Source organism: Rhynchophorus ferrugineus, unplaced genomic scaffold (genome assembly GCF_030347505.1).
Source record: "Rhynchophorus ferrugineus isolate W39M unplaced genomic scaffold, kcgeb_rfMv2 rfM7, whole genome shotgun sequence".
NCBI lineage: Eukaryota > Metazoa > Arthropoda > Insecta > Coleoptera > Curculionidae > Rhynchophorus > Rhynchophorus ferrugineus.
The window spans coordinates 31,784,219-31,796,114 of NW_027472586.1; the positions used below are offsets into that span (position 1 = coordinate 31,784,219).

The 11,896-nt window shown below is 31.1% G+C and overlaps 1 protein-coding gene and 1 long non-coding RNA gene across 2 annotated transcripts in view; one reads left to right on the forward strand and one right to left on the reverse strand.

The window, feature by feature from the left end:
* Ptr (patched domain-containing protein) overlaps nucleotides 1–11,896 on the reverse strand; it is a 103,724-nt gene that overhangs the window by 77,094 nt on the left and 14,734 nt on the right. The gene's annotated exons all lie outside the window — the stretch shown is intronic.
* On the forward strand, nucleotides 4,372–9,894 carry LOC143199581 (uncharacterized). The gene is made up of 4 exons (XR_013006500.1): nucleotides 4,372–5,548; nucleotides 6,073–8,935; nucleotides 9,003–9,186; nucleotides 9,251–9,894. It is a non-coding gene; the product is annotated as an uncharacterized LOC143199581 (long non-coding RNA).

An 11,896-nucleotide genomic window follows, 5' to 3' on the forward strand; every position in this document is an offset into this window, starting at 1 on the left:
AAGCTTCTTCTTGTTTGACTATAAACACTCTAGTTATAATGTTTGATTTTAATAGTTCAGTAGGTTGTTTTGGTAGCATTTTCTGTAGTTAATGAAGAAGGCTTTCATGCCAAACCTTATCGAAGCCTTGTGAAATTAACAATAAAAAATAAGAAAAATCTTACTGATGCTGAGTTATTGGTTATTATAGAGGAATCTAGTGATGATGAAGAAATATTTAGGAACGATGATAGACATGTGGATATGTTTAAATGAAAAAAATTAATTTTAAATAAATATATTTTTTAGCATGCCGCCTCATTTTACATTAAATTTTAGGGCCCGGGTATTTCGAAAAACTTCACGTCACGGATCCGTGCCAGTCACACGGTCATGACACGGAAATTTTGGGGAAATGTTTCGCGACGTCCGTACTTTTAACATATTACTTGTTATATTCGCTATTGCTAAGAGCCGCGACGGGATCTGATCTTTTGTACGCCATTTTCTATGTGCTTTATATAGAGTACAGTTAGCTTTTTATAACGTTTATACATTAAATTATTATTTTATTTTATTACTATATACAAGTCCGTAGTTGAAATGCATTCTCGTTCTAGGAAGTGATGTGTCCCTGGATGTACCGATGGTGACGAAATGCGTCTTCTTTTTGGTTAAAAAAGTACCCAGCGATCTTTAAGAAATGATTAGTAAACATTAAAAATCCTAAACTGGTTGAAGGAGTCAGTCACATTTCTGTTCATAAGTGTTACCGTTAATTTCTAAACTGTCTTACTATATTTGTACTGCCTATTTCCATTGTTCCAAGCCCACAGTTGTTAAACAAATTCCAGAAGGTAATGGTAAAGTTTGTTTTAATTCACCCCCTTTCTGCTCATTCTTACCGTTAATTACTTGACTCTATAACTTCAGTTCCAGATTTTCCTATAAGAGCAAAGTTTAGTAAAAAGTTTTAGTAAAACTTTTGAAAAAAGAAATGAAGTGTGATATTTGTTTACATACAATTATGAATAAATCAGTAGGCCCACAAATTGAGAGTGATTTTATAGAGGCAAGACAATATCTTGTGCCTCAGACTCCAACAAAATTGTTTTTATTATACTGTCAGTAGGTCTTTGAGCTATGCCTTTTATTTCATTCAGCGATTTTGCCACGTCGTATATTATCGACAATTTTTGTCAAATGCATTTTTAAAAAAGTAAATCTAGAACTCTTCAGAATAGAATTTAAAAACAGAACTCTGATAGATTCTATTGAATTGATGGCACTAAACAAATATGGAAAAGGAACAAGACAGAAGAGATAATTTTGATTTGCAATGCACCAACGTTTTTGTATATATATATATATATATATATATATATATATATATATAAAGTGTTTCTTATTTAAATTTCATTGGTCAATTAAACATGATGTCAAGGCTGTCACATGCCAAGCATTACTAATGAGCCCATCAAATATCTTCACAGTAAAATATTTTTTATAAATGCCTCTAAGCAGATTTAAATTGACCAATCATATTACTTGAGTGGCCAATTATACGCCCTCTGTGGATGTGGGGCAAAGTAAAACTTTGCGCCGGAGTCCCCTATTGAGTTGTATATCTATTACTCTATGAGGAAAACCTAAAATTCAGTAAAATACAGGGTGTATTACGATTTTATTCTAAATTACAACCTTAATTTAAAAACATACATTTTTACATCTCTTACTGTCCTCATAGAGCAGTCAAAGGGTTAAAAGACAGCTCAACGCCGTACTAATAAATAAATACTATGTATATGTCAGGTGTTCATATTATTTTGTCCACCACAGAAACGTTATGTGATTATAATCAAACTGTTTCTTTCCTATTGATCGTCTTTATGTAAATAATCAATTAACCAATACACATTTTGACACCGTCGGTAGTATTGCCTGATTTTCAATTAATAAATGCGTGACGTAAACCCCATCGACCATTTTAGTTCTCTCGCGCTACGAAAGCGAAATTAAGGTTAAACGAAATTTGTTCCATCTTGAGCAAAAAATGGTATTAGGAAATCGGTATTCGTCACCCGTTGTTTGATAAAATGCATCGACACTCTCAATATCGATCTGCAACCTTTAAATACTCTTAGTAAAGAAATACAAGGTGTAATAACGTTTATTTCGATTTGGAATCACCCAAAATACTATTAACATATATTTTTATTAATATTAACATTGGATGTGTCAGTAGTTCCTTTCCGGTTTTTTTGTCGCTAAAGCAGACACGTTTTTTATAGTGGATAGTTAAAATTAATTGATTCAAAATATTACCTATTAGATTCTAAAGATTTTGCCGAAGTCGTATCTCACAGACAGACATTTTATTGTCAAATGGGGTGACGAATACACTGACCTACATCCAATATACTCGGGTGTTCCGCAGGGCAGTGTTCTTAGCCCATTGTTGTATCTTATGTATACAGTTGACCTACCGACCTCAAGAAACACTACTATTACAACATATGCTGACGATACAGCGGTTTTATCGTCACACGAGGATCCAATATCAGCCACAAGAAACCTCCAACTTCATCTTAACAAAGTCGACTTGTAGTTGAAAACGTGGTGTATCAAAGCAAATGAGATAAAATCTACCCGTGTGACATTCTCTTTTGTAGAAGAACATGTCCCTCAGCAAAATTGAATAATCATGAACTTCTGCAAGCAGACAACGTTAAATATCTGAGAATGCATTTCAATCGACATCTGACATGGAGAAAACATATAGTTACAAAACGCAAACAGCTCGGGCTTAAACTAAACCAAATATATTGGCTGATAGGGCGTAAATCTAAATTATCATTAGATAATAAGGTTCTGCTGGATAAGTCAATATTTAAGTTCATTTGGACCTATGGTATTGAACTGTGGGGTACTACTAACAAATCTAACATAGATATCCTCTAGAGGTTCTAGAAAAAAGTGTTGCGAATCATCGTCGATGCCCTATATTACGTGTCCAAAAAAGTGATTCAGCGCGATATCCCTACAGAACTCATAACGAGTGTGATTCGGAGTGTTAGTGCGAAGTAATTTGAAAGACTATTTGTACATCCCAAGGCATTCGCCAAACAGTTAAATGTGCGCGATGACAGTGAAGTGAGTAGGCTCAAACGCAGCCTGGTATACGAAATGATTAATAGACACATAGAGTGAGATTTAATAATCTCTAGAATAAGCTAGAATAGTTTTTAGAATAAGTTAGGATAAACTTTAAAATAAGTTAGGATAGTATCTAGAATAAGATTTAGATTATAAGTTGTACAGTTGTAAAAATATCCATGATTTGCCTCCCCTGTAGATATTTTACAAAGTTTTTGTCAGGAGTAATTTCTTAAGCACTTATGCGGATTATGCGAAATTCAATGTGAACAAGTATTTTTTTACAGACACATAATCAAACGATCTTATTTATACTTGTCATACTCATACGTAAGGATGGCTCAATCATACAATTTTGGTGTGTAAAGTCAAGTACAGGATTTCAAGGATTTTTTTAACAATGATATGTTTCACTAGACAACTATAGAAGCCAAAGAAGAATAGCCAAAAATACGATGGAGCTAAATCAGGCAAATAGGATGGTTGCGGAATGATATCGTTTTGTTGAATTTTTTATAAAACATTTCTTGATCATATCACAATAGTAACAAAACAAAATAACTAGAAGCGTTTAATGATTTGTTAAATTCGAATTAAGACAAATCAAACCGATACTTTAATCAATAGAGTTGTTTAGTTTAATATAAGATATTTTGTCTAATCTGAAACCAACGACCTAAATAAACGTTAGTATTTCCCCATAATCAAATGGTTACTTTGGTCACTTGTTAGACTGGGAGATAAAGCGGAACAAAGTTATTTTCTTTTTAGCTTGAAATATCGAAAATATGTCCGGTATGAAGTCGTTCTTTTTGGTCTTTCCTAATTGTTTGCATTTCTAAAACCTTTCAATATACATGACGCCATTAAATGTATTTATAGAAGGGCTATGAACTTTAAACGTAAATTAAATGATATCATCATTTAAATTTGCTTTTTTTAATACAAATACTTATGGTGTTGTCTTAACCAACATAGTACTAATGATTACCGAAACTTTCAATGTAATTGATGAATTTTAATTACCTAGTTCTGTCTACTTCTCTTGTTTACCGGACAAGCGACAATTGAACTATTTGACTTTAAAATTAATCAGTCGAAGCTTTTGCACTTAAAGGTTATCTAAATTATTGATGGTTTATTCAGGTCAATGTCTTTGATTTGTCCAATAAAAATAAGAAATATATTGAGTAAATAACAATGGTTTTATAAAACTAAAATATCAATATTCTTTTTAGTGTAATGTCAATGTTTTTACAGAAAGAGGGTGTGATAAATAATACAATGAACAGGTGTTTTTTGTGGGTGATAGTGAGACACAAAAATGGAACATACAAGCTGTAATAATTAACTAAAGTTAACAGAGTAATTTGTTTATAAGTTTCAGTTCTTTTGGTAATCCTGAAGTCTTATTCATAGAAGACAGTAGAATGTGCAAGGGTAGGCAAAAATAAAATTTCAACTTTTCTTTGTCAAAAACGCTTCAATATATTCTGTTCATAAAAAAGCCTGTATTAATTCAGCTAAAAATCATTAATCAAACCTGTGTGTGTCCAATTCAGCTATAATCAAACAGCACAAATGCTAAGAACAATAAATAATATCATTAGACATGTTAACAACGCTAAGTATCTCGAAATGACTCCTGATGCAAAACTTCGCTGGAAGGGGCATGTTTAAAAGAAAATAAAATAACTGTAGTTGAAGTATATGAATATTGGTTAATTAGTACAAGTTACCAAGTTAATTTCAAAGTATTGTAACTCTTGGATAACATCAGAATAGGTCGCAGATTCAATATCAAACCATTTTATCTTATGTAGTGTAGTGTAGTTAGGTCCATTTAATAAAAAAAACTGCAGTGCCAATACATATATATTATTAGACTAGACATCATGTTCACGTACATATTTAATGCCTGTTTGAGACTGAAGCTTGCTCCAAGGTTGCTCCAATAATTATGCTTAAAAAATCTGACAAACCGGCAGGACAAGGTGGATCTCAAATTTCGCTATTACCTGCATTTTCAAAATTAGTTTAGACACTTCTGTTAAAACGTATTAAACCATTTATAGAAATACCACATTTCCAGTGTGGATTTTGAAATCATCACTCGACAATCGACCGAGTGCACAGAGTAACAGCGGTTTTGACCGGGTAAACACAAGTTTTTGAAGGGTTGTGGCAGTTGGGATTAATCTAAAAAATTAGCAAATCGCTACCGCGGAATTACTCTCGACTGCAGGAATCATATATTTTCGGAAGAACATTTAGAATCACGCATGAATGGGTATTCTCAACGCTGAAAACTATTTCGGCTGGAATTCCACAGGGTAGTGTCTTGGGACCACTCTTGTATTTGCTTTATACTGCTGATATCCCAATAACAAAAGAAACAGTATTTGGAATATTGGTCGACAACACAATTATTATGGCAAAAGATATACCACTGCCAAGGTCGTAGAAAAAGTACAAGTAGCAGTCAGCAAGATCTACAAATGAACTAGAGAGCAGAAAATACAGCTAAATAGCTCCAAATCTGTCCACGTTAATTTTATTTTGCGGAAAAATGGCAAAATGCTTATAATATTATATAATAGATACCCGATTACTCAAGCAGAGTTAACTAAATACCTCGACATACATCTCCATGGTAGGTTAAATTGGAAACATAATGTTAGACAAAGAGCAGAGCAGATTAGAAATCAATAAACTATATTAGTTAGTCGGAAGATACTCCCCACTTGACCTAAAATCCAAGCTAATTTTGACCTATGGGGTGCAAATATCGGGTTGCACTAAAACGTCAAACCTAACAAGTAATCCAAAACACCCAATACAAAGTTATACTATTAATTACCTATGCTTGTCGCTGCGTAACCAACCAAAAGCTGTACGATGACTTCGAAATCAAATTTATATACGAAGTGATCCAAGATTTCACCTTAAAACATGAAAAAAGCTTGCTAAATTACAGTAACGTGGAAGCAATACAGCTACTGAACAACACGCAGGAAATCAGTAGATTCAAGCGAAACAAACCACACGAACTTGTTTAGTGTACAAGTATATTCTTAACTTTAGCTCAAATAATGTTTTATTTTAATTTTGGAAATACATACTGATATACTAATCCCGTACTTGCCTTGCTGGTGTGTTAATGAAAGTACATTAAAACACTAGTTTTTTAATATATTGTTACTAGTCGTTTCCGTCTAACCTACAATTTGTCTTGCTGATAACTTAAATCTAGGTATATAACTAGAAGGACTCATCGGCCCTGTCTCAGTCTCTGGTGAAATAATGTTTATACATGTCACTGCAGAATTTTTTCATATATACACGTCGTTACACAATACTACACAAGATCAGATGGTTTGATCCTTTTGAGTCTGTGTCCTGTTCTGGTGGTATCCAATAGTTGCAATATTTCAATATTCGTGTGAGAATTGAGTCTTCCGTCATGCCCCCTTGCAATTCCCTTGATTTTTGACTGACTGTGGGTATCTGACGGTCCCGATGTAGGTAATCTGTCCTATAGTATTTGGGTGCGCCCACAATACCTCTCAGGACTTTGTTATAAAATATTTGTATTTTATTTATGTTACTCTTTGCAGAACATCCCCATAATTGAACTCCGTTTGTATATATAGGTTTCAGTATTTGCTTATATAATAGCAATTTATTATGTAGTGATAATTGTGATTTTTTTCCAATTAGCCGGGACATTTTCCTATATTTCAATTCCAGTTCTTTTCTATTCTTATTTATATGTTCCGTCCAGCGAAGTTTTGCATCGAGATTCATTCCGAGATATTTAGCGTTGTTGCTATATGGAATGATAGTATGATTTAATGTTATGGGTGCTTGTACGGTCTGTTTATAGGTGAACTGCACATGTACAGATTTACTTTCATTAATTCTCCAAGGTTGTGTCCAATTATTTATATCGTCACTTGCTAGTTGTAATTTTCGTGAGGTTTCTTCACTATTGTCTCCGACAGCTATAATCGTAGTATTAGCAGCAAATGTAGCCATCGTAATATTTTCCGTTTGTGGTATATCACAAGTGTAGAGTAGATAAAGCATTGGTCCCAGTACACTTCCTTGTGGTACACCTCCTTTAGCTTCTTTTATTGTAGAGTAAGCTGTTTCTTGTCTGACTCTAAACATTCTGGTTATAATGTATGATTTTAATAGTTCGGTGTGTTGTTTTGGTAGCATTTTCTGTAGTTTATGAATAAGGCCTTCATGCAAGACCAAATCGAAAACTTGTGCTACATCTAAAATTATAACTGAGCACACTTTTTTACTTTCGTAGGCTTTTTCGAAAATATCTGTTATTCTGTAGACCTGGTCATTTGTTGAGTGCTTGTTATTAAACCCAAAAAACTTGTTGGTATTAGGCTTTTTCTCTCTAGGATCGGTTTTATTCTTTTCAAAAGGAGTTTTTCAAAAACCTTAGATATTACGGGCAGCAGTGATGTAGGTCTATAGGCTTTTATTTCGTTTGCTAAAGAACAGTAGTAACAAATTAATTTGTAAATTAAGATTTTACTATGCATATCAAATATATATACCCCTAGATTTTAGCTACTATAAAGACAAATTGTAAGTTACTTAGCAACGACTAGTAACAATGTAATAAATAATTTTTATGTAAATTCTCTGAATGAAAATTTATTTGCACTTTTATGATAGATACACTCATTTATTCAATGTATCACGAATTGAAGTGATATATCAAATATTAATAACAATTATTGTTATAACAATAATTAATCCTACAAAATCAACGTTACTGATTAATATAAATTGCAAAACCAATACTAAAAGAAACACATCATTTTCATCAGTTGTTAAAAAGGAACTAAGTTTATAATTTAATATTTAAGCATTTTAACATAGTTTATATTTTTATTTGCTATATTTCAAATAAAACTTTAAATTATTTGTCAGTTTTAGAAAAGCGTTCTTAGTGTTTTAGTTAATGTTACGTCAGAATTAAGTGAAATTTTGTAATTCACTTTAGAACAGATAATTGCGGTAATTTCTGTAACGACCGGAAAAATGATAAGGTGTATGCTGACACAGTTGTAGCTTCTCTAGGACGCTTTCCATTTTTTTGCACCTATACGAAATGTTTACCATCTAAAGAAACCCAATTTGCAATTTATTATTATTGTTATTTATTAATTCGAAATACTTTTCATATTGCACATATGCGCGCCTCATTACTCTTCGACTTGTTGTATCTATTTTCACTTTGCTTTCTTTGAAAGATTCGTTTAAAGATCTTTACGACCGTCAGATTAAAAACAAACATACGGAATTTTAACTAAGTATTTAAAGTTAAAAACAATAACTAACTTTCTATTGTTGTTAAATATAATTATGTTTAAACTAGGACAGGAAGATGCTGTATGGAAAGTGTATATGGATTTTAAAAACGTTAAATTCCTAGATTTTTTAAAATTCGATTTAAAATAATTTTATTCTAGTTAGAAAAGCGAGATACAATATTGTCTGGGGCTTCTGAACATGTAACCGAATCAGCCTATAAAAATCAGCCTATAAAATAGTAATAATAATAAGAGATTATAAATAGGCAAACGTTGGTTTGGCGAGAATGCGTTACTCCACAACATCTCCGGATTTGGCGCATGTACACCCTCCCATATACAATCAATCATAGAAAAGAATTAACGATATTGCCTTGCTTTTCTAATGGCGGTACATTCTTTCCGAGTCGATCGGTACAGTCGAACACACATTGGTTTTAAAATATGGAAGAATAAGGGTAAGTGCAGAATGTAAGGTTGTGTTTCAAAATTATAAAATTGAAACAGCATCTATTTCATTTATAGTGGGAATGTTAGCTGCCAATTTTATAACACGACATCATTTTCAATGACATCGAATAGGTATCAACATATGCCAAAATTTAATGATAACAAGAACAGAGAACAAAATGGTTCTTATTGCGTTGGAAGTAGTCAAGTCATTAATGAGGTTTTCCATCATGAATAGTAGGAAAAATTGTAGTAGCTGGTAATAATTAGACATTTTTTTAAATATAATATATTATAGTAATGATTTAAATTTTATATTATAGGTGTGAGGTAGCTAGAATTGGTTGAGAGTCAAAATCGAAGAATGTGAAATTCAGAGGAGAAGAAATTAGACAGCATTTTGCTAAGATATTAGAACAGTGTACAGTGATATTATGAATTAATTAAAATTGTTAACAAAGTAGACCTGGATAAAATAAACAAAATATAAAACAATCAACTACACCATAATGATCTAATGACAAGGAAAATACAATGCATTATTATATAAGCAAATAAATTATTGTTTAGTAAAATAATGATGTATCGACTGAGATTTCTTTCACCTTAAAAGTAAATTTAAGCTAGTAAATGTACAATCAATCAACTCAATTCATTGATGGGGTTTGTGGATCAGGAATGGTAGCGATCATATTTGATCATATTTAGGAGATTTTCACTGCTTTAATATATACTGGTGGGTTTTTTATTTGGTTTTAACTACATTAGCTGGATTTGATCTAAACGATTTCGGTCTTTTTTATGGTAATGTTTATTTATATTTTTCTTGGAGATCTTGTTAATTGTTCAAATATGTAAATTAATTTAAATATGTTGTTTTTATAAAAATAGAAAGGCATATAGAAATTATTTTTATTATTTCAATTTGTTCAACAATTTTTTAAATAATATGTGTTATTTCAAAAAATTTTCAATGTTTATTTCCCTCCTTATATATAGTTACAATATTAAATCAATTATTTATCAAATTTATTTATATTTATTTATAAAAAAAATTATATAGATTGTTTTAATCAATACTTTTTTTTAAATAAAATGAGTTATTTTCAAAATTTTACCATTTTTATTTACCTCCTGAATTCGGAAATGTTGTGGAGTAACGTGTTCTGTTTTGACAATGCCGAAGTCAGACACAGATTGTGTCTCTAATCAGTTACTTCGGACAGGAATGAGATAATAGGGGCCTCGTCTTGTCAGTAAAATGCATTAGAGAGGTAAGTATTGAAAATATTTTTAGCTTGTTGCATTTGTACTGAATATTAGTATGATTAAAAATCTCTCCAAAAATCTTGATGTTGGCTCTATTCGGAATCAAATAATCTCTTTCCGATTTTATGTTCTCGCTATAATCATAGTTTAATACTATTATTTCAGAGAAAACTGTAATGTAACATCTGGGAAGTATTTCCAGAAAACTCAGGAATATGCAGCTCTACTAAGAGAACTATTTGAAATTTTCACTCGGTATATATAAATTCAATGCTTGTGTCTTATGTAAACTTGGTAAAAGATATAGAGTAAATTAGGTGGCGGTAGAATATCGTCACAGAGTATTGCGCCTTCCTCACTATCATTGCATATTTAATTCTATCGAATTCAACCCTATGTCAAGGCGACAAAGAATTATAATCAACATGCCGGCCGAGAGGGATAGACAATGAAGAACTGTTTAGACGTGTGAAAAGAAGCATTATCTACAATTATATCTTCGGTTGAGATAAATTCCATCAGACACACAGTTGTTACTTGAGACGTTGAAGTGTTCAAATGACCAAGTGTTTGGTAGATTAGAAATAAACAAATCAGTAATTGACCTTAACAGTGATTCTGGTGAAATTCATAGTGGATGTAAAAATCTGTGTACATAGATGTATATTTAATTGATCAGAATATACACGAGACAGATATACATGTATACATAATATCTCCATGAATAAATTTGCTTCGAAATGTATTTATTGATATCTTAAAATTCAGGAAATAAAACTAAATAGATATTATATAATACTGGGATATGATGATATCGATTTTTTCTATCTAAAAGTCCTAATTTACGGTTAATCATAGTCAGAATATTAGTTGCAATATACACATTATATAATTGACAGATTATATTTTGTATTCTTAAGTAATATAAATGATTTCTAATTTATATATTATTATATAATGGATTGATTTAATTATCTTCTGTGAATCCCTTATTTTTAACAATGGATAACGTGTATATATATATATATATATATATATATATATATATATATATATAATATATAAAAGAAAAGAAAAAACCTATATGTTCAAGAAAAATATAACAGTTAACTTTTTAAGAATTATTGAAATTTAATTGATTGAGAAGTTTTCACGCTGGGTATAGTTCGGTTGCCCCTCCAAATTATAATTTTTCCGGTATCTCAGAGACTGTCCAAATCATCTGGATCATCAGCAAAGGCTTGTGAATTGCAGAAACTTCAGAATAATGATTTCTCAACACTAAATGACAAAATAATGATTCTGAAGAATGGCCTATTATTTTCAGCAAAATATTTTGTAAACCATAGATAAAAATGTTTACAGGTTCATTGAAAATTGATTAACTTGAATCCACGTTATCGTCAAGTCAAGATGGACATTTGAATGATTTTACATACATGATCGTATACATCGACTTTTCAAATAAAACAAAGAATATAAATATTTCATACAGCTTGATTCTTGTATTTCATCTTTATTGAGAAACCTAATCTTTCAGCATATGTTAACTAAGACTACTTCTACATACTACTACTACATAAATATGAAAGTCGGCTATTTTAATAAATGTATATAAAAAGGTTTCATTAACTTCGATTAAATATAACAGTTTTATATTGGTTTTTTGATGTCATATTTTTAATGTTACTAAAAACTAA